Source organism: Balaenoptera borealis, assembly GCF_965194805.1.
Source record: "Balaenoptera borealis genome assembly, chromosome: 12".
NCBI lineage: Eukaryota > Metazoa > Chordata > Mammalia > Artiodactyla > Balaenopteridae > Balaenoptera > Balaenoptera borealis.
Genome location: NC_138869.1, coordinates 64,494,157 through 64,516,017, shown reverse-complemented (window position 1 = coordinate 64,516,017; position 21,861 = coordinate 64,494,157). Strand labels below are relative to the sequence as shown.

Sequence of the window (21,861 nt, the reverse complement as noted above, 5' to 3'; positions counted from 1 at the left end):
GATTGAAAATGTATTTGAAGAAATTATGACTAAAAACTTCCCAAACCAAAAGAAGGAAACAGATATCCAGATACAGGAAGCACAGAAGGTCCCAAACAAGATGAACCCAAACAGACCTACACCAAGATTTTATAACTAAAATGGCCAAAGTTAAAGAGAGGATTTTCAAGGCAGCAAGAGAAAAAGTTAATTACAAGGGAACCCCCATAAGGCTATCAGCTGATTTCTCTACAGAAATATTGCAGGCCAGAAGGGAGTGGCAAAATATACTCAAAGTCCTGAAAGGGAAAAATCTGCAACCTAGGATACTCTACCCAGCAAGATTATCATTTAGAATAAGAGAGAGAAAGAATTTCTCAGACAAGCAAAAACTAAAAGAATACAGCAATACTAAACCTATCCTAAAGGAAATATTGAAATGTCTTCTCTAAATAGAAAAGAAGTAAGAAGCTATAGGAAAGAGAACATCACAATTGGAAAGTAAATCATTTAAATAAGCCAGTACACAGATTAAAAAAAAATCAAACAATTTCTGTAAAAGTGATGAACATCAAAAGGATGCATATAAAGTTGTAAAAGAGGACAACAAAATCATAAAATGTGGGGGAAGAACGTAAGAAAATGTAGAATTTTTTTTTCTAGAATGTGTTTGAGCCTATATGACTACCAGTCTAAAGCAATTAGATATAGGACGGGGTTAACATCCTTGAAAAACAGGTTAACCACAAATCAGAAACATACAATACATTCATAAAAACCATAGGGAGAACACAAGCATAATACAAAAGAAAATTATCAAACCACAAAAGGAAAAACAAAAAGAAAAAGAGACAAAGAAGAAATGTAAAATCAATGGGAAAACAAGGTTTAAATTGGCAATAAATACATATCTATCAGTAATTACCTTAAATGTTAATGGACTAAATACTCCAATCAGAAGACACAGAGTGGCAGATTGAATTAAAAAAAAAAAAGAGTCTACAACATGCTGCCTGAAAGAGACCCACTTTAGGGCAAAGGATACACATAGATTGAAAGTGAGGGGATGGAAAAAGATTTCATGCAAATGGAAAGGTCAAGAAAGCGGCGGTCACAATACTCATATCAGACAAAATACACTTTAAAACAAAGGCTATAAAGAAAGATAAAGAAGGACACTATATAATGATACAAAGAGCAATACAAGGAGAGGATATTACACTCGTCAACATATATGCACCCAATATAGGAACACCCAAATACATAAAACAAATACTAATAGACATAAAGGGAGAAACTGATGGGAATATAATAATAGTAGGAGACTTTAACACCCCACTCACATCAGTGGACAGATCTTCAAGACAGAAAATCAGTAAGGCAACAGAGATCCTAAATGATACAATTAGACTTAATTGGTATATTTTCAGGACGTTACATCCAAAAAAGCAGAATACACATTCTTTTCAAGTGCACATGGAACATTCTCTAGGATTAACTACATACTAGGGCACAAAACAAGCCTCAACAAATTTAAGAGTATAGAAGTATTCAAGCATCTTTTCTAATCACAAGAGCATGAAACTAGAAATCAACTGCTGAAAAAGAAACGAGAAAAAAACAGTTACATGCAGACTAAACAACAGGCTACTAAAAAACTAGTAGGTCAATGATGAAATCAAAGAAGAAATTTAAAAATACCTTGAGGCAAATGACAATGAAAACACAACCCAGTGAAAAATCAATGGGATGCAGCAAAAGCAATCTTAGAGGGAAGTTCATAGCGATACAGGCCTTTTTCAAGAAGCAAGAAAAATCTCAAATAAACAACCTAATATACCACCTAAAAGAATTGGAAAAAGAAAAATAAACAAAACCTAAAGTCAGCAGAAGGAAGGAAATAATAAATATCAGAGAGGAAATAAAGTAGAGATTTAAAAAAACAATAGGAAAAGTCAATAAAACTAAGAGCTGGTTCTTTGAAAGGGTAAACAAAATTGACAAACCTCTGGCCAGGCTCACCGAGAAGAGAGAAGACCCAAATAAACAAAATAAGAAATGAAAGAGGAGAAATCACAACTGATACCACAGAAATACAAAAAACCATAAGAGAATACTATGAACAATTATATGCCAACAAATTCGACTACCTAGAGGAAAGGCGGGGAGGGATAAATTAGGAGTTTGGGATTAATGTAAATACCCCACTATATATAAAATAGATAACCAACAGGGACCCACTCTATAACACAGGAAACTATACTCAATATTTTGTAATAACCAATAACGGGAAAGAATTAGAAAAAAATATGTATAACTGAATCACTTTGCTGTACACCTGAAACCAACACAACATTGTAAAGCAACCATACTTCAAAATAAAATTTTTTAAAAAGTTGAGCATTATGTTTTATTCAGCAGATATACTGAGGACTTCAAGCCTGGGAGGCAGCCTCGCAGCTCTGAAGGACTGTTCCAAAGAGGTAAGGGAGGAGCCAGGATATATAGGAGCTTTTGCAAAAAAACCAAAAAAAAACAAACAAAAAAAGTCGGTGGAATATAAAAAGATTACTGTTAATTAAAGAAAACCAGACATCTCAAGTTAATTAATTTAGCACTTTTCTATGAAGATGAGTGTTTCTCCTTTTTCATTTCTAAATTTATTGATATGTGTCCTCTCTCTTTTTTTCTTGATGAGTCTGGCTAAGGGTTTATCAATTTTGTTTATCTTCTCAAAGAACTAGCTTTTAGTTTTATTGATCTTTGCTATTGTTTTCTTCATTTCTATTTCATTTATTTCTGTTCTGATCTTTATTATCTCTTTCCTTCTACTGACTTTGGGTTTTCTTTGTTCTTCTTTCTCTAGTTGTTTTAAGTGTAGAGTTAGATTGTTTATTTGAGATTTTTCTTGTTTCTTGAGTTGAGATTGAATTGCTGTAAATTTCTCTCTTAGAACTGCTTTTGCTGTGTCCCATAGGTTTTGGGTCATCATATTTCCATTGTCATTTGTTTGTATGTATTTTTTAATTTATTCTTTCATTTCTTCAGTGATCTCTTGGTTATTTAGTAGTGCACTGTTTAGCATCCATGTATTTGTGTTTTTTACAGTTTATTTTTCTGTAATTAATTTCCAATCTCATAGCATTGTGGTCAGAAAAGGTGATTGATACAATTTCAACTTTCTTAAATTTTCCAAGGCTTGATTTGTGACCCAAGATGTGATCTATCCTGGAGAATGTTCCATGTGCACTTGAGAAGAAAGTGTATTCTGCCACTTTTGGGGGTAATGTTCCATAAATATCAATTAAACCTATCTGGTCTATTGTGTCATTTAAAGCTTGTGTTTCCTTATTTATTTTCTGCTTGGATGATCTGTCCATTGGTGTAAATGGGGTATTAAAGTCCCCTACTATTATTGTGTTACTGTCAATTTCTCTTTTCATGGTTGTTAACATTTGCCTTACTTATTGAGGTGCTCTTATGTTGTGTGCAGAAACATTTATAATTGTTATATCTTCTTCTTGGATTGATCCTTTGATCATTATATAGTGTCCCTCATCTCTTGGAACAGTCTTTATCTTAAAGTCTCTTGTATCTGATACGTGTATTGCTACTCCAACTTTCTTTTGATTTCCATTTGCTTGGCATATCTTTTTCCATCCCTTCACTTTCAGTCTGTATGTGTCCCTAGGTCTGAAGTCTCTTGTAGACAGAATATATATGGGTCTTGTTTCTGTACCCATTCAGCCAGTCTGTGTCTTTTGGTTGGGTCATTTAATCCATTTACACTCAAAGTTATTATCAATATGTATGTTCATATTACCATTTTCTTAATTGTTTTGGGTTTGTTTCTGTGGGGTTTTTCCTTCTCTTGTGTTTCCCACTTAGAGAAGTTTCTTTAGCATTTGTTGTGAAGCTGGTTTGGTGGTGCTGAATTCTCTTAGCTTTTGCTTGTCTGAAAAGCTTTTGATTTCTCTGTCAAATCTGAATGAGATCCTTACTGGGTAGAGTAATCTTGGTTGTAGGTTTTTCTCTTTCATCACTTTATGTATATTCTGCCACTCCCTTCTGGCCTGCAGAGTTTCTGCTGAAAAATCAGCTGATAACCTTATGGGGATTCCTCTGTTATTTTTTGTTATTCCATAGATTATTCCTATGTTATTTTTTGTTTTTCCCTTGCTGCTTTTATTATTTTTTATTTGAATTTAATTTTTGTTAGTTTGATTAATATGTGTCTTGGTGTGTTTTTCCTAGGGTTTATCCTGTATGGGACTCTCTGTGCTTCCTGGACTTGGGTGACTATTTCCTTTCCCATGTTAGGGAAGTTTTCAACTATAATCTCTTCAAATATTTTCTCAGACCCTTTCTTTTTCTCTTCTTCTGGGACCCCTATAATTCGAATGTTAGTGCATTTAGTGTTGTCCCAGATGTCTCTGAGATTGTCTTCAATTCTTTTCATTCTTTTTTCTTTATTCTGCTCCTCGGCAGTTATTTCCACCATTTTGTCTCCAGCTCACTTATTCGTTCTTCTGCCTCAGTTATTCTGTTACTGATTCCTTCTAATGTATTTTTCATTTCAGTTATTGTGTTGTTCATCTCTGTTTGTTCTTTAGTTCTTCTAGACCTCTGTTAAACATTTCTTGTATTTTCTCAATCCATGCCTCCATTCTATTTCCAAGATTCTGGATCATCTTTACTATCATTACTCTGAATTCTTTTTCAGGTAGATTGCCTATTTCCTCTTCATTTATTTCGTTTTGTAGGTTTTTACCTTGCTCCTTCATCTGTGACATATTTTTTTGCCATCTCTTTTTTTTTTTTTAATGAGTGGGATTTTGTTCCTGTCTTACTGGTTGTTTGGCCTGAGGCTTCCAACACTGGAGTTTGTGGGCTGTTGGGTAGAGCTGGGTCATGGTGCTGAGATGAAGACCTCCGTGAGACCTCACTCCGATGAATATTCTCTGGGGTCTGAGGTTCTCTGTTAGTCCAGTGGTTCAGACTCGGAGCTCCCACCTCAGGAGTTTTGGCTCAATCCCCGGCTTGTCAACCAAGATCCAGCAAGCTGTGTGGGGTGGCAAAAAAAAAAAAAAAAAGAGAACAATAACAAAGTAAAAATAAAATTAGACTAGGAAACTAACAGATATGTTAGAAAGAATATACAAATAAAAATATAGATGAACCAACAACTGGAAGGTACAACAGTACCACAATAGTAAAAGAGAGGAGGAGGGTAAAGAAAAAAAAAAGGGGGGGGGGGAAGGCCTTGGTTGTGGAGGGCAGGGCCTAAGCAAGTGTGAGGTATGGGTGGTAAGTGGGGCCTATGCTTAGGACCCACAGGGCTGGAAATGGCCCTGGGGGCTGTCAGGTGTGAGGCTTAGGCTCAGTGGTACAGAAGGGGCATAAGTGTGCCCCCAACCCCTGGTCTCAGAGGGCGGGGAACCTCACCTGGGATCCCAGCAGGCTTCCTGGGCTTGAGTGGGTGGGGAAAACGCCTTCCTCTCCTCTCCTGCTCCTCCCAGAGGGCCCCTCCTGCCTGCCTTTCCTGTTGTCCTGTCGGCCTCCTTCCTACGCCCCCAGGACCAATGCGGCCTGGAGTGGGGGGGCCTTGGGGGACAGGGGACCAGCCTGGGAGCTCAGCAAGCACCCTGGCCCTGAGTGGGTGGAGCAAACACCTTCCACTCCTCTCCCTCTCCTCCTGGAGGGCCCCCCCGCCTGCCTCTCCTGATCTTTCTGGCCTCCCTCTTATGCCCCCAGGACCCACACAGCTTGGAGGGGGCTTTGGAGGGGGTTACTGGCCTGGGAGTTCAGCAGGCTCCTCAGCCCGAGTGGGCCAGGCGATCGCCCTCTGCTCCTCTCCCGCTCTTCCTGGAGATTTCCTCCCACCTGCCTCTCCTGATCTCCCTGGCCTCAGGTGCGCTGATCCTGTCTGGCCTCCACTTCTCCTCCCCACTCAGTCCCCCCACATCCTACTGGTTCACTTGGGGGTTCCTCCTGTCTCCTTGGGCATCAGGGTCCCCCACCAGTGGCTGGCAGGTGCCCTAGTTGTGGGGAGACGCTAACTCAGCGTCTTCCCACACTGCCATCTTGACTCTGCCCCAGGCTTTTGAAATCATTCCTTTGATATACACCTTAATGATCTAGGGCCAGTATTCTATTTTTCTCCATCCTGAATCCCCTCAGGGTGCACCATGGCTGGCTGCAGTGGCTGATGGCTTGATGGCTGCAACATCCTTTGTTTATTTTTATGGCAGGTGACATTCTTCCTCCACACCCTGGAAGGAGCTTGTGCACATGTCTGGGGCCCTGGGTTTTGTAGCTGCCACCAGGGGACACAATCTTTCATCACCTGGCTCTGGTGGCCAGAAGGCTTGCACTTCTGGGTCCTACAGGACTTCAATAAACAAAGAAACAGTTCTTAACCAGCTATATCCCCAGGGCTCAGCACAGAGAGAGTAGAAAGAGATCACCATTTCCTGGTTTTTCCCTGAACGTGGTTTATATGCATACTTTATAACTTCTGCCAGAGGGTCTGGTTTCCAATCAGTCTAAATCTAGGTGCTGACTGAGATACTCCTCTTTGGGACACTGACAGGTCTTGGTACAGCCTCAACTACTGGGAGCCTCTAAAATAAAATAATCTGCTTGGACAATCACAAAGGTTTGAGAGATAACTGAAAGCTGGGGCTGGGTTGAATGATAAGGTTATTCTCCTGCAGGAGACCACTCTGTCAAGACTGGGACAGGTGGGTGTTTAATCTGATGCATTGAAATCAATACAGAGAGTCAAGAAAAGTGAAGAAACAGAGGAATATGTTCCAAATAAAAGGCCAAGATAACACTCCAGAAACAGACCTTAATGAAATGGAGGTAAGTGATAAAGACCTGATAAAGACTTCAAAATCATGGTCATAAAGATGCTCACCAAAGTCTGGAGAACAATGTGTGAACAAAGTGAGATTTTCTACAAATAGTTAGAAAACATAAGAAAGTACCAAACAGAAATCAGAGAGCTGAAGAAAACAACTGAACTGTAGTAGAGCCGTTCAACAGCAGACTAGATCAAGTGGGAAGAAAGGATAAGTGAACGTGTAGTCAGGGCAATGGAATTCACCCAACCAGAGAAGCAAGAAGAAACAATGAAAAAAAGTAGAGATAGGAGTCCGGTTCAGGATGGTGACATAGGAGGGTTCTGAACTCACGTCTTCCCTTGGATATGCCAAATCTACAGCTACATATGGAAAAATTTCCTCTGAAAAGAATCCCAAAATCTAGCTGGCTGACTCTGGGTAAATGTGAGAAAAATCCCACATCGAAGTGGTTAGGAGAAGCTGAGGCACAATTTTGCCATAAACACCAACCTGGTGCCATGACCAACAATTGAGAGGGAACTTACAAATCTGAGCTTCTCCCTGAGGAGAGAAGGGCTTTAACCTCACATCGGGGGCCCCAACTTTTAAGACCTGCACCTGAGAGACAAGTCCCCGAAACATCAAGTTTTGAAAGCCAAAGGGGTTTGTGTCCACAAGACCTACAAGGCTATAGGGAACTGAGAAACAGCCCTTAAAGGGCTCACATGGACTCACCCATCTCAGGGCCCAGTGCAGAGGCAGCCGAGTGAAAAGTTCCCAGACATTCTGTGAAAGAGGCTTACTTGTATATCTTAAAGCATCAGCCAGAGGGGCAGGCATCTAATTTAACATGCACATCTAGGAGTGTGTTGAAATACTCTCCAAAGACAGAGACCTGTGGGTGCCATCTTTGCACTGCCCTCTGCCTTCTCCAGCTGGTAGGTGTCTCCTGGAAAGGAGCTTGGACATTCATCTCATGCCCTGGGTTTTGTGGCTGCTGCCCAAGGGACCCTCCAGATCACCTGGGTCTGGTGGTCAGCAGGGATTACAGTCATGGGTTCCCAGGTCTGTAACAGAGAAAGGTTCTTAACTGACTACCACACCCTGGGCACAGCAGAGAGGAAATAGAGATGCCCAGTCTCTCTGTGAAGGGGGCCTGTTAGTTCATCTTCACAGCTGTGGCCTGAGGGGCAGGCCTCTAATTAACACACCTCTATGGACTGCCTGTAATCCTCTCCAAGGTCTCAGAGGGCACTGGACACTACCTTCACCCTTCCCTCTGCCATGCTCCAGAGCACCAGTATCTCTTGGGGGAGCTGGTACCTGTGTCTGGGGCCCTGGATTTTGTGGCTACTGCCCAGAGGAAAACCATTGGTCACCTCCTCTGGTGGCCGGTGGAGCTCGCATCTATGGGTTCCCTGGGACTGTCACAAACAGAGAGGCTGTTCTCAGCTGGCTACCACACACAGGGCACAGCACAGACATGCCACACCAGCCGCATGCCTCAGGTGCTACTGAACACCGCAGTGGTCTTCCAAAATCCTTGCTCCTTAAGTTATAGGACAGTAAGTGGACTCCTAGCTGGACTTCCCTGCTGCTAGAGGCACTTACCACTTCAAACTCTAGGCCATATGGCCACCGCTCTCCTCACACCACCACGCTGCCGCTGGACCACAGTTACCTGCTTGATATGCAAATAAATTCCAGCTGAAATTCCAATACGCAGTGGCTTTAGCTCTCTTATCCTAACTGTACTTTCCAACAAGAAGGGGAAGTAATTGTACCTGGACCCACTGAGGGAGTGGTGTGGATCTCTAAAGGGGGAAAGAGGCAGTCAGTGTTGGTTGGCACCAGCAACATTAGAAAATGACATCGTGGTGACAGGACCACAACACTTGGCCTGACCCCTCTTGGAGGAGGCCACCAGTGAGCTGTGACCCATCTTAAATGGGTGCAGTGACACAAATGCTTGAAGGCCGTCATTCCTGCCCAAACAGTCACATCCTGACCTCTGGGCACTGGCCATTACCTGGCCCTAATTTCAACTCAAATTGACTGATAGTCTTATGCAGTTCAGACCCATCTCTGGTAACACAGCACCAAGCATTAGCTTGTCAGGACCATATAACTACATTTTCTTTAAACCAAGTCTGCACCTATGTCTCCAAACTTTTACTATTTATGGATGGAGACCTCATGCCTTGGAGGAGAACACTGCCCAATCATGTGAGATGTGCCCCCTGAGGGCCCCCCAAGTTCACTGAAATGCTGTGATACCAACAGATCCTACTGACGGTGTGAGCAAACCTGAATCAGAGCAGCCCAAATCTCAACAATCCTGTTAGAGCCCTGAGCCCCACAGCTCCCCTCCTGGGTGCAGCCACCCCCTCCACCTAGGACAACGCTGGCCATGGCTGTGCCCCAGCCTGGATGCTGAAGGACACAGCTGCACCCCGAAAGCAGCCTCTGCCACCTTCACTGCAGCAGAAGACATGGCAGGTGAGGATGGCGGGCAGACCTGGGACTTGGGTGCCTAACTGAACACTTGTTTATCTAAGTTCCCTGCTGACAGAGTTCACTCTGTGTTTACCCCGAGGCCCACTTGCTCAGCACAAGGCTTGCCTCTCGAGCGTGACACAGTACCATGACCTCCAGGCTGCTCTTTCATGCACCTTTGAGCTGCAGAAGGCCAAGGTCTGTGTCCAGTCTCACACCCTCACGGCGCCCCTGGAACATTTCATCTAGTTTTTGCCCACACCACACCCGTGAGACTGGTCTGCCTTATATGCCCTCCTGGGGGTTAGTAAGTTAATTTCTGTTGGGAGGACCCCCTCCCCGGCTGCAGAGGCTGCCACCACCACAGCCCCCCACACCCTCTAGGACCACAGCCCCAGGGCCACCTCCCTACACCACCCCGGAGGGCCCTTTCCCACCATCACCACTCAGGGCTCCACAGTCCTCCCATTCAAACCCTCTAATAGAATAGTCTTCATAGTTTATACAATGGGCAGTAACCAGAGCTCATTTTCAGGGCCACTGTAATTGCTGTTTCTTTTCCTGAGTTAGTGGGCCACCTGGCTGATTTATTGACCCTGCTCCTCTTTGCCCATCAGAAGGTGCCCCACATGTTCTTATCACTTGGCGGCTGCTCTCTGTGGTGCCCAACTGCTCCCACACAGGACACTTTGCAACACAGTATGTGGCACCTGGCAAGACCCCTTATGTTCCCTCTACAATCCTCTGTATCCGCCCGGCACCAACACCTCCTGGGGGAGTGTCACCCACACCTCATCCCAAGGAGCGCAAGCCCCATCATCCTGGGGCCTTCAAGTCCAGCCACCCCGGGGGAACTCCAACTTACTTGGGCTTCCCCGATCAAGCAGTTGGTGTCCCCTGTGGGTCGGGACCTGGGGCTGCCACACATGTGTGGTTCTCCACGTGCACTTCTCCCCTTGACCTCCAATGCCTCTGCCTCCATGCCGGCCTTCCGGGAGTCCTGTCTGTTCACACCAGTGCACTTTAGTCTCCCTGGGATGACCCTCACAAATCACTGAACGGGACCCCCAGTCCATCTCTCTTTCTGGCCCCTCATGTCAAAGTGTGTAGTGTTCATCCCCATTTTGTTGGGAGTAGGTCTGCTACGGGCCCTCACGAGATGGGCTAGTCGCTGCTGCATGGGCCAACCCCTACCTGTGAGCTGCCCTGGCCCAGCGCACTGGACTGGGACACCGAAGCCCAACCTTAATGAACAGCATGATTCTGGTTTTTTCTTTTTTTGCTAAGACATAAATCATTTATTGACAAAGGGACCATTTGTCATTTTTAAATAATTATGTTTCTTTAAGCAAAGTGACAAATTCCATCTTCCCCAATTTACTTATTGAGCCTTACAGGCAATGTAAGTCCCAAGTTGTGTGTGTGTGTGTGTGTGTGTGTGTGTGTGTGTGTGTGTGTGTGAGAGAGAGAGAGAGAGAGGACCATAAGGAGATTCTTTTATCTTAAGAACCCGCGATGAAACTTTTATCTTAAGAACCCACGATCCCTAAGGGCAGACTGAAAAATGGGTGTGGTGCCCACATCTCCTTCAGTTGTCTTGCAGAGAAGATATTCTCTACATGCTGCAAATTTTGTCAACATAATATACACAAGGAACAACTGAACAGTGAACACTGATGTTAAACTACAGATTTTAACCTTTGGACACAAGTATGAAATCCTTCACTTCAAACTTGCAAAACCCACACAACAGAATGTGTGTGATCCTGATGCAAATTTAGCCACTAGAGATGCAAAATGTGTTTCCACAAGCAAACCATGCTTTACCATTGATTCTCTCACCAGCAGGATAATAACGTGTAGTAACAGCATGATTCTTTAGCACAGAAAGTTTTGGATAATGGTTTAGCTCTAGTTTACTGACTGGCCCAGTAAGGAGGTGTATGTGCTGTAAAGGGCACTGCCTGCTGCTCCTATATTGATAATTCTGGACGAATTCAGACAAACCTACTACAGATGGACCAACAGGTAAAAGTATTCCATAATCTCACCTGTTTTTAATCAAATATCTACCTTAGCTTACAAACGGCTTTGACTTATTTCTTGGCTGGACCCCGACAAATGGGAGGGATGGTTATGGACAAGACTTTAGACTATCATTTGTCTACTGATATTGCTGACTAGCATTTTGGTTTTTCTCTAATGTTTCATGCACTGGGTGCCAAAACCTGGCCAGTGGCTTTTAATATCTCCACCATCCAGACAGTGCCCATGATTTTTCCTAAAGACTAAAGCCCAGGCATCATGGGGTCAATTGTGATGAGAACACAGATATTCTGAGCTGCTGCCTAGGCATTTTGCAATGTGAAAGCCCTGCTCACACCCAGAGTCTGGACATTTAGATAAAGACCAGCACTTAGGATTCCTGCCACAAGTTCCTGCTTTGCTTTTCCTGAGGCACATTTAAAAATAACCACTTAGAATTGAGCCCACAAAATGTTAGTGTCTGCTGCGCCAACCACGCCATAAGGTGCTGCTCCCCTGCTCTCCAGCTCTCACTTGCTCATGACCTGGAAAGGACAGTCCTTCCTCCAGCTCACTGTACCCCCTTCCCCCATCTCTGGGATCTGTAAGTAACAAATTTATTCCTTTGTATGAGTGTATTGGAACTGTGCCTTCAATCAAAATGGTGCTGGGGTTTTCACATTCCCAAGGTGGGAGCCTGGATGCTGAAGGAGCTCCCTTCTGACCCCATGTGACTAGTTTGTGCCTCCTTATTCATCAGGTCAAATCTGCATAATTTTAATTTGACACACTAGCCATAGGGCCCCAACACAATCCAAACACTAACTACTCCAAAAAATCTATGCATCCCCTTGTTCATTGATTGAAGCGTTATTCACCATAGCCAAGACATGGAAGCAACCTAAGTGTCCATCGATGATGGATGAATGGATAAGGAAAACATGGAATATATATATATATATAAAATGGAATATTATTCAGCCATAAAAAGGAAATATTGCCATTTGTGACAACATGAACAGACTTTGAGGGCATTATGCTAAGTGAAATATTCAGACAAAGACAAATACCATATGATATCACTTATATGAGGACTCTCAAAAAAACCCCTGAACTTCATAGATAGAACAGACTGGTGTTTGCCAGAGGCAGGGGGTGGGTGGTGGGCAAAATGGGTGAAAGTGGTCAAAAGGTATAAACTTCCAGTTATGAAATAAATAAGTCATCGGGATGTAATGTACAGTATGCTGACTATAGTTAACAATAATCTTGTATGTTTTTGAAAATTGCTAAGGGAGTAGATCTTAAATGGTCTCATCATAAGAAAAGAATTGTAACTTGAGTGGTGATGGATATAAACTAGACTCATTGTGGTGAGCATTTTGCAATATACAAATACCAAATCATTATGTTGTACAACTGAAACTAACACAATGTTATATGTCAATTATATCTTAATAAAGATATGGATAATAGATATTGTATAAAGTATCTTCTTAACATAGCATATGTGAAAATTTAAGTTATATTATTAATAACATTATTATTGCTAAGCATATTGAAATTAAGGTGTTGCCCAATATTGTGAAATATCGAAAGGTATTAAGCAAAGCAATTATTGTCCAAGGATAATAGTGCTAAATTTCTAGAAAAACAAAATTTATTAATGCTTCAGTTTCAGTTTCCTTGTAAATAAAGTATAGATTTGATGCACTTTAAAAAAAAAAAGGGACTTCCCTGGTGGCACAGTGGTTAAGAATCTGCCTGCCAATGCAGGGGACACGGGTTTGATCCCTGGTCCGGGAAACTCCCACATGCCACAGAGCAACTAAGCCCATGCACCACAACTACTGGGCCTGCGCACCACAACTACTGAAGCCCGCATGCCTAGAGCCTGTGCTCTGCAACAAGAGAAGCCACTGCAATGAGAAGTCCGTGCACCACAACGAAGAGTAGCCCCCACTCACTGCAACTAGAGAAAGCCTGCATGCAGCAATGAAGACCCAACGCAGCCAAAAACAAAAAATAAATAAAATTAAAAATTTTTTTTAAATTTAAAAAAATAAAAAAAAAGAAAGAGTTGAGATAGCTTAAGGGATCTATGGGACATCATCAAAAGAGACCAGTATATGCATCACTGGGTTCCCAGAAGGAAAAGAGAGAGAGAAAGGAACAGAAAATCATCAAATCACAAAGGAAGAGAGCAAGAGAAGAAAGGAACAGAAGAACTACAAAACAGCCAGAAAACAATTTTTTTAATGGCAATAAGTCCATATCTACTAATAATTCTTTTAAATGTAAATGGACTACATTCTCCAATTAAAGGATAGAGTGGCTAAATGGATTAAAAAAAAAAAAAAAAAGACCAGACTATATGCTGCCTACAAGAGATTCACTTCAGATGTAAGGATACACACAGACTGAAAGTTAAGGGATGGAAAAAGATATCCCATGCAAATGGAAACCAAAGGAAACCTGGGGCAGGGTTACTTATATCTGACAAAGTAGAACTTAAGACAAAGACTGTAATAAGAGACAAAAGAAGGTCATTACATAATGGTAAAGGGGTCAATCTAACAAGAGTATATAATATTTGTAAATATTTATGCACCAAACATAGGGTCACCTCAATATATAAAGCAAGTATTAACAGACTTCAATGTCCCACTTTTATTATACTTAAATAACATATTAGACCAAATAGACTTAACAGACATGTATAGAACATTTCATCTACAACTGCAGAATACACACTCATCTAAAGCTCACGTGAAATATTTTCCTAAAAAGATGGTATGTTAGGCCATAAAATTAGTCTTAATTAATTTAAGAAGGTTGAAATCATATCAGGCATCTTTTCTGATCACAATGGCATGAAACTAGAAGTCAATTACAGGAAGAAAACTGGAAAATTCACAAATATGTGTAGATTGAACAACATCCTTCTGGACAATACATGGGAAATCAAAAAGAAATTAAAAATATCTTGAGATCAATGAAAATGGAAATACAACATAACAAAATTCATGGGATGCAGCAAAAGCAATTAGAGAGTTCATAATTATAAATGCACACATTTAGAAACAAAAAAGCATAAGTAAACAGCCTAACTTTACATCTCAAGGAACTAGAAAAAAGACACACTAAGCTCAAAATTAAGAAGGAAGGAAATAACAAAGGTTACAGCAGAAATAAATGAAATAGACACTAAAATAACAATAGAAAAAAATCAATGAAACTAGTAGCTGGTTTTTGAAAAGATAAACAAAATTGACAAACTTTAAGCTAGACTTATCAAGAAGAAAGAGAGAGAACTCAGATGAATAAAATTAGAAATGAAAGAGGAGACAATACAACTGATACCATAGAAATACAAAGGATTATGATAGACCACTATATGCAATTTTATGTCCACAAACGACCCACCTAAAAGAAATAAAGTCCTAGAAACATACAACCTACCAAGACTGAATCACAAAGAAATAGAAAATCTGAACAGACTAATAACCAGTAAGGAGATTAAATCAGTTATCAAAAATGTCACAACAAACAAAAAAGTCTGGAACCAGATGGTTTCACTGGTGAATTCCACTAAACATTTAAAGAAGAACTAATATCAACTCCTTTCAAACTCTTCCAAAAAGTAGAATAGGAGAGAACTGTTCCAAAATCATTTTATGAAGCCTGCATACCCTGATACCAAAATCAGACAAGGACACTACAAGAAAATAAAACTACAGGCCAATATCTCTGATGAACACAGATGCAAAAGCCCTTAACAAAACAGCAAACCATATTCAACAATACATTAAAAAGGATTATACACCATGGTCAAGTGGGATTAATCCCTGGGATACAAGGATGGTTAAACATACACAAATCACTCAATGGGATACAACATTAACAAAATTAATAATAGAAATCAAATAGATGCTTAAAAAGCATTTAACAAAATTCAACAGTCATTTATGATAATAAAAGCTGTCAATAAACTGGGTATAGAGAGACTGTACCTCAACATAATAAAGGCCAAATAAGACAAGTCCACATCTAACATTATATTCAATGATGAAAGGCTGAAAGCATTTCCTCTAATATCAGAAACAAGATAAGGATGCCCACTCTCACCACACCTACTTAAAATAAAACTGGAAGTCCTAGACAGAGCAATCAGGCAAGAAAAAGAAATAAAATACATCGAAATTAGAAAGCAAGTAATAAAACTGTCTCTCTTCACAGACGACTTCATATTATATATATAAAATCCAAAAGACTCACCAAAAACTGTCAGAACTAATAAATAAATTCAGTAAACTTGCAGGATACAAAATAAATATACAAACATTGTCATATTTCTATACACTAATAATAACGAACTATCAGAAATAGGAATTTTAAAAAAGATCCCATTTACAATGTCATTAAAAGGAATAAAATAACTAGGAATAAATTTAACCAAGGAAATTAAAGACCTATACACTGAAAACTGTAAGACACTAATGAAAGAAATTGAAGAAGACTCAAATAAATGGAAAGGTATTCTGTGCTCATGAATTGGAAGAATTCATGTTGTTAAAATGTCCATACTACCCAAAGTGATCTACAAATTCAATGCAATCCTTATCAAAATCCCAATGGCATTTTTCACAGTAGTAAAACAATTCTAAAAGTCGTATGGAACAACAAAAGATTCAAATAATCAAAACAATCTTGAGAAAGAAGAACAATTGTGGATGCATCACACTTTTTGTTTTCAACATATATTACAAAGCTATAATAATCAAAACAGCATGGTATTTACATTAAAAACAGAGACACAGATCAATGGAACAGTATACAGAGCAGAAATAAACCCACTCATATATGATCATTTAATTTATGACAAAGTAGTGAAGAATATATAGAATAGAAAGCCCAGAAATTAACCCATGCATATGTGGTCAATTAATTTATGAGAAAGGAGCCAAGGACACACAATGGGAAAAGGATAGTCTCTGCAATAAATGGTGTTGGCCAAACTGGATAGGCACATGCAAAAGAATGAAACTAGACCCTATCTTACACCATACACCAAAATCAACTCAAAATGTTTTTAAGACTTGAAAAAAGACCAGAAACCATAAAACTCCTAGAAGAAAAATAGGCATAAGCTCCTTGACATAGGTGTTGGCAATGATCTTTTTGGATTTGACACACTAAGCAAAAAGCGACAAAAGCAAAAATAAATAAGTGGGTCTACATCAAACAAAAAGCTTCTGCACAGCAAAGGAAACCATCAACAAAATGAAAAGGCAGCTTATGGAAAAGGAGAAAATATTTGCAAATCAAGTATCTGATAAGGGGTTAATATCCAAAAATATTAGTAACTCCTACAACTCAATAGCAAAAAACAAAACTGTCTGATTAAAAAATGGGCGGGGGGGTGATACCAACATCAGGGTTGTGATGTCCCTCCTTTTTGTCCCCCTTTTAATAACAAAACATTGGCATCCATCCCAAAGTAAATGTACCTTTGTGAAAGTTGCAGGATCTAACACCATACTCCAAGGGGCCTAGGAGGAGTTTCACCCACAGAACCAGTAGAAGCTGGTGAGCTGGCCCCACCCCTCCTGGACATGGTTGAGGAAAACCTGGAGAGTGCTGACCTGGACAGACAGCTATGAACAAGAGAGGCTTTGTAGAAGTCCAGCCTTCCTGAGGAGATATTCTAGCGCTCTGTTGGAGCAAACAAAAAAATATGAGTGTGGCTGTACTGGAGAGAGTAAGAGGAATTTTGCCAGTGCTGCCTCTTTCCCAAGGTGACACAGAGCAGGGCTAAACCAGCTAATGGTGGTGATCTCTCTTGTGGGGAAAAGGAGAGCAGTGCGTGAGTGTCCAGCTACCCCAGCTGTGTGTGAAGCAACTGAAGAAACCTGTTCCTCTCCAGCAGCACCCATAATATTATGGCAGGACCTCCATGACTAGGGTAGGGAAGGGATAGGAAAAGAGGCAGATAAGAATATCAAAGAGCATTAAAAAGGGATGATTCCTACTGTCTGTGTTCAGGACTCCTGCAGGAAGCCCTCCCATGAACCACTGGAAGATCTCCACCCAAAGATCTCCCTGCATGGCCTGTGGGTATTCCCAACACCCTGAGTGCTGAACCCACACCTCCCCCTGCTCTGTGGCCAGCTCCTTGTTCATGCTTCTGAGTGCAGCAATGAGAGTGAGCTCCAGTAAATAGGGAATGTGATCAGAATATCAGGCCAGGTTCTGCGGGCAAGGCAGAAATCACAAATCAGAGCTGTAGTACCAGCTTCTGGAAAACAAAGAGAGGTTTCAAGTAGCCAACCTGGTGAGTTGTAAACATTAAAAAGACATAAAAACATAAGAATTTTGTCACAAGAGGGAATAAGAAGTATGGAGCAAGCATATCCATACTAGGTTGGAGAAAATCCCAGATATAAGCAAGACCAAAGAAAAATATCTCCCCCCGAAGACAATCAGTAAAGACTTGAAGAAATGTCTGCTAATTCAAATTGTGAAAACAACAATGGAAAACTCCAAGGAACATGAAGGATCAAGGAAACATGTGCTAACCAAAACATGATAATAATCCTCTAGTAACCAAACTTAAGGACATGGAATTTTGTGATCTAGTTGAAGAATTAAAAATGAGCTACAAGAAAACACAGAAAGGCAATTGAATAAAATCATGAAAACAATACACAAACCAAATGAAAAGTTTAACAAAGAGATAGAAATCATGGAAAAGAATCAAACAGAAATTCTAGAGCTAAAGAATTCAATGAATGAAATAAAAAATGCAATAGAGAACATCTACAGCAGAACAGACCAAACGGAAGATAGAATCACTGAGTATAGGTACTTTGAAATAACTCAGTCAAAGGAGAGCAACAACAACAAAAAGAATGAAAAAATAGCAAAGAAAGCCTACATGATCTATGGGAAACTGTCAAACATACAAATATTAGAATAATTGCAGTACCAGAGGAGAAGAGAGGGAAAAGGGGGCATAAAGTTTACTTAAAGAAATACCAATAATAGCTGAAAATTTCCCAAACCTGGGGGTTGACTTGGACATCCAAGTTTTATATAGCTAATAGATCACTCCTTTATCTCCATGTAAAACAAACTTCTTCAAGACACAGTATAATAAAACTTCAAAAATCAAAGACAAAGAGAGAATCCTAAAAGCAGCAAGGGAGAAAATGATTGTAACCTCCACTAGGCAATCAGTGGAATTCTCAGCAGAAATTGTACAGGCCAGGATAGTGTAAATGATATATTCAAAGTGTTGAAAGAAAGTCCCAGCCATGAATATTCAATAAAGTTATTTTTCAGATATGAAGGAGAAACAGAGGCTTTCCCAGACAAATAAAAGTAGAGAGAGTTCACATCACTATACTTGCCTTGAAAGAAATGTGAAAGGCTTCACCGCAGAGCTGCTGGTGAGGCTCCCCAGTGGGATGAGACACCTGACAGACTACACAGTGGGGGCTACACTGTCCACCCTCAGGGTTGTACACCAGGAGAGAAGACAAGATGGTGAAGTAGAAGACCTTGAGCTCACCTCCTCCCATGAGAACACCAAAATCAAAACTAACTGCTGAACAACCATCAATAAAAAAGACTGGAACCTACCAGAAAAGATATTCTACATCTACAAATAAGAAATCACAATGAGATGGTAGGAGGGATGCACTCGTGATCTAATCAAATCCCATACCCGTGGTTGGACAACCCACAAACTGGAGAATAACTATAACACAGAAGTTCTCCTATGGGAATCAGAGTTCTGAGCCCCACATCAGGCTTTCTCAGCGTAGGGGTCTGGAATCGGGAGGAGAAGCCCCCAAAGCATTTGGCTTTGAAGGCAAGCAGATCTTGATTGTAGGAGTTCCACAGGACTGGGAGAAACAGAGACTCCAACCTTGGAGGACACACACAGGTCTTGTGCACACTGGGACCCAGGGCAAAAGAAGTGATGTCATAGGAGCCTGGGCCAGACCTACCTGCTGGCCTTGGAGGATCACTTAGGGACCTCTAGACACATCCATCGAAATGACCCTGCCCACCAGAGGGCCAAGGCCAAAATCCACCCACCAGTGGGCAGGCACTGGCCCCTCCTACCAGGAAGCTTACACAAGCCTCTAGAACAGCCTCATCCACCAGGGAGCAGACACCAGAGGCAAGAAATATACAGTCCCACAGCTTGTGCAACTGAGTCTGCAAACACAGGTCAGAAGCTACCCTGGGACCAGCTGGTCCCTGGCCCTTCAGTGATGAGAGGGGAGTGTACTGCTGGGACACATAAGACACCCCCTACACAGGGCCACTTCTCCAAGACCAAGAAACAGAACTAACCTTCCACATACATAAAAATACAAATAGAAGTCTAGACAAAATGAGACCATAGAGGAATATGTTCTAGATGAAAGAACAAGATAAACCCCCAGAAGAACAAATAAGTGACATGGAGATAGGCAATCTACTCAAGAAAGAGTTCAGAGTAATGATTGTAAAGATGACCCAAGAACTTGGGAAAAGAATGGATGCACAGAGTGAGAAGTTACAAGACGTTTTTAACAAAGAATTAGCAAAAATAAAGAACAACCAAACAGAGTTGAACAACAAAATAACTGAAATGAAAAGTACACTAGAAGGAATCATTACCAGAATAAATGAGGCAGAAGAACAGATAAGTGAGCTGGAAGACAGAGTGGTGGAAATCACAGCCATGGAATAGAATAACGAAAAAAGAATGAAAAGAAAATGGACAGTTAAAGAAACCTCTGGGACAACATTAAATCAACAACATTCACATTATAGGGGTCCTAGAAGGAGAACAGAGAGAAAAAGAGCCTGAGAAGATATTTGAAGACATAAAAGCTGAAAAGTTCCCTAACATGGGAAAGGAAGCAGTCACCCAAGTCCAGGAAGCACAGAGAATACCATACAGGATCAACCCAAGGAGGAACACATAGACATACAGAGTAATCAAATTCACAGAAATTAAAGAGAAAATGTTAAAAACAACAAGGGAAAAGCAACAAATAACATATAAGGGGACTTCTATAAGCTTATCAGCTGATTTTTTAGCAGAAATTCTGCAGGCCAGAAGGGAGTGGCACAGTACACTTAAAGTGATGAAAGGGGAAAACCTACAACCAAGAATACTCTACCCAGAAAGGCTCTCATTTAGATTCAATGGAGAAATCAAAAGCTTTACAGACAAGCAAAAGCTCAAAGAATTCAGGACTGCCAAATCAGCTTATGACAAATGCTAAAGGAACTACTCTAGGCAGAAAAGAAAAGGCCACAACTAGAAACAAGATAATTACGAATGGGAAAGCTCATCAGTAAAGGCAAACATACTCTAAGGTAGGAAACCATCCACACACAAATATGATATCAAAACCAGCAATCATGAGAAGAGGAGAGTACAAACGCAGGATATTGAAAATGCACTTGAAATTAAGAGACCAGCAATTTAAAACAATCTTGTAAATATATACACTGCTATACCAAAACCACGTGGTAACTGCAAACCAAAAATCTATAATAGGTAAACACACCCAAGCAAAAAAAGGAATCCAAACATAACACTAAAGATAGTCATCAAATCACAAGAGATGACAACAAAAGAGGAAGGGAAGAAAAAAGACCTACAAAAACAAACCCAAAACAGTTAACAAAATGGCTATAAGAACATACATATTGGTAATTACCTTAAATGTAAATGGATTAACGGCTCCAAACAAAAGACATAGACTGGCTGAATGGGTACAAAAACAAGACCCATATATGTGCTGTCTACAAGAGACCCATTTCAGACCTAAGGACACATACAGGCTGAAAGTGAGGGGATGGAAAAAGATATTCCATGCAAATGGAAATCAAAAGAAAGCTGCAGTAGCAATACTCATATCAGACAAAATAGACTTAAGACTGTTACAAGAGACAAAGAAGGACACTACATAATGATCAAGGGGTCAATCCAAGAAGAAGAAAGATATAACAATTGTAAATATATATGCACCCAACATAGGAGCTCCTCAACATATAAGGCAATGTTAACACACATAAAAGGAGAAATTGAGAGTAACACAATAATAGTGTGTTATTATTAACACCTCAATTACATCAATGGACAAATCATCCAGACAGAAGATCAATAAGGAAACACTGGCCATAAATGGCACATTAGACAGATAGGCTTAATCGGTGTTTATAGAGCATTCCATCTGAAAGCAGCAGAATACACATTCTTTTCAAGTGCACGTGGAACATTCTCCAGGATAGAGCACATGCTGGGCCACAAAGCAAGCCTTGGTAAATTTATGAAAACTGAAATTGTATCAAGCATGTTTTCTGACCATGCTATGAGACTAGAAATCAACTCCAAGGGACTTCCCTGGTGGCTCAGTGGTTAAGAATCCACCTGCCAATGAAGGGGACATGGGTTTGAGCCCTGGTCTGGGAAGATCGCACATGTCGCAGAGTAACTAGG

General features: G+C 40.7%; 1 protein-coding gene and 2 long non-coding RNA genes across 3 annotated transcripts in view; 1 reads left to right on the top strand and 2 right to left on the bottom strand.

Annotated features, from left to right (window-relative positions):
* Positions 1-20,778, top strand: part of PRIM2 (DNA primase subunit 2) — a 320,025-nt gene extending 299,247 nt beyond the window's left edge. The window contains exon 16 of the mRNA XM_082347208.1: positions 3,177-20,778. The gene's annotated coding sequence lies outside the window, so the exon portion shown is untranslated. The remainder of the gene's footprint in view (positions 1-3,176) is intronic.
* The window catches only part of LOC309608005, a 702,496-nt gene that overhangs the window by 351,373 nt on the left and 329,262 nt on the right, over positions 1-21,861 (bottom strand). The window lies entirely within an intron of this gene.
* LOC309608012 overlaps positions 1-21,861 on the bottom strand; it is a 336,604-nt gene that overhangs the window by 274,829 nt on the left and 39,914 nt on the right. The gene's annotated exons all lie outside the window — the stretch shown is intronic.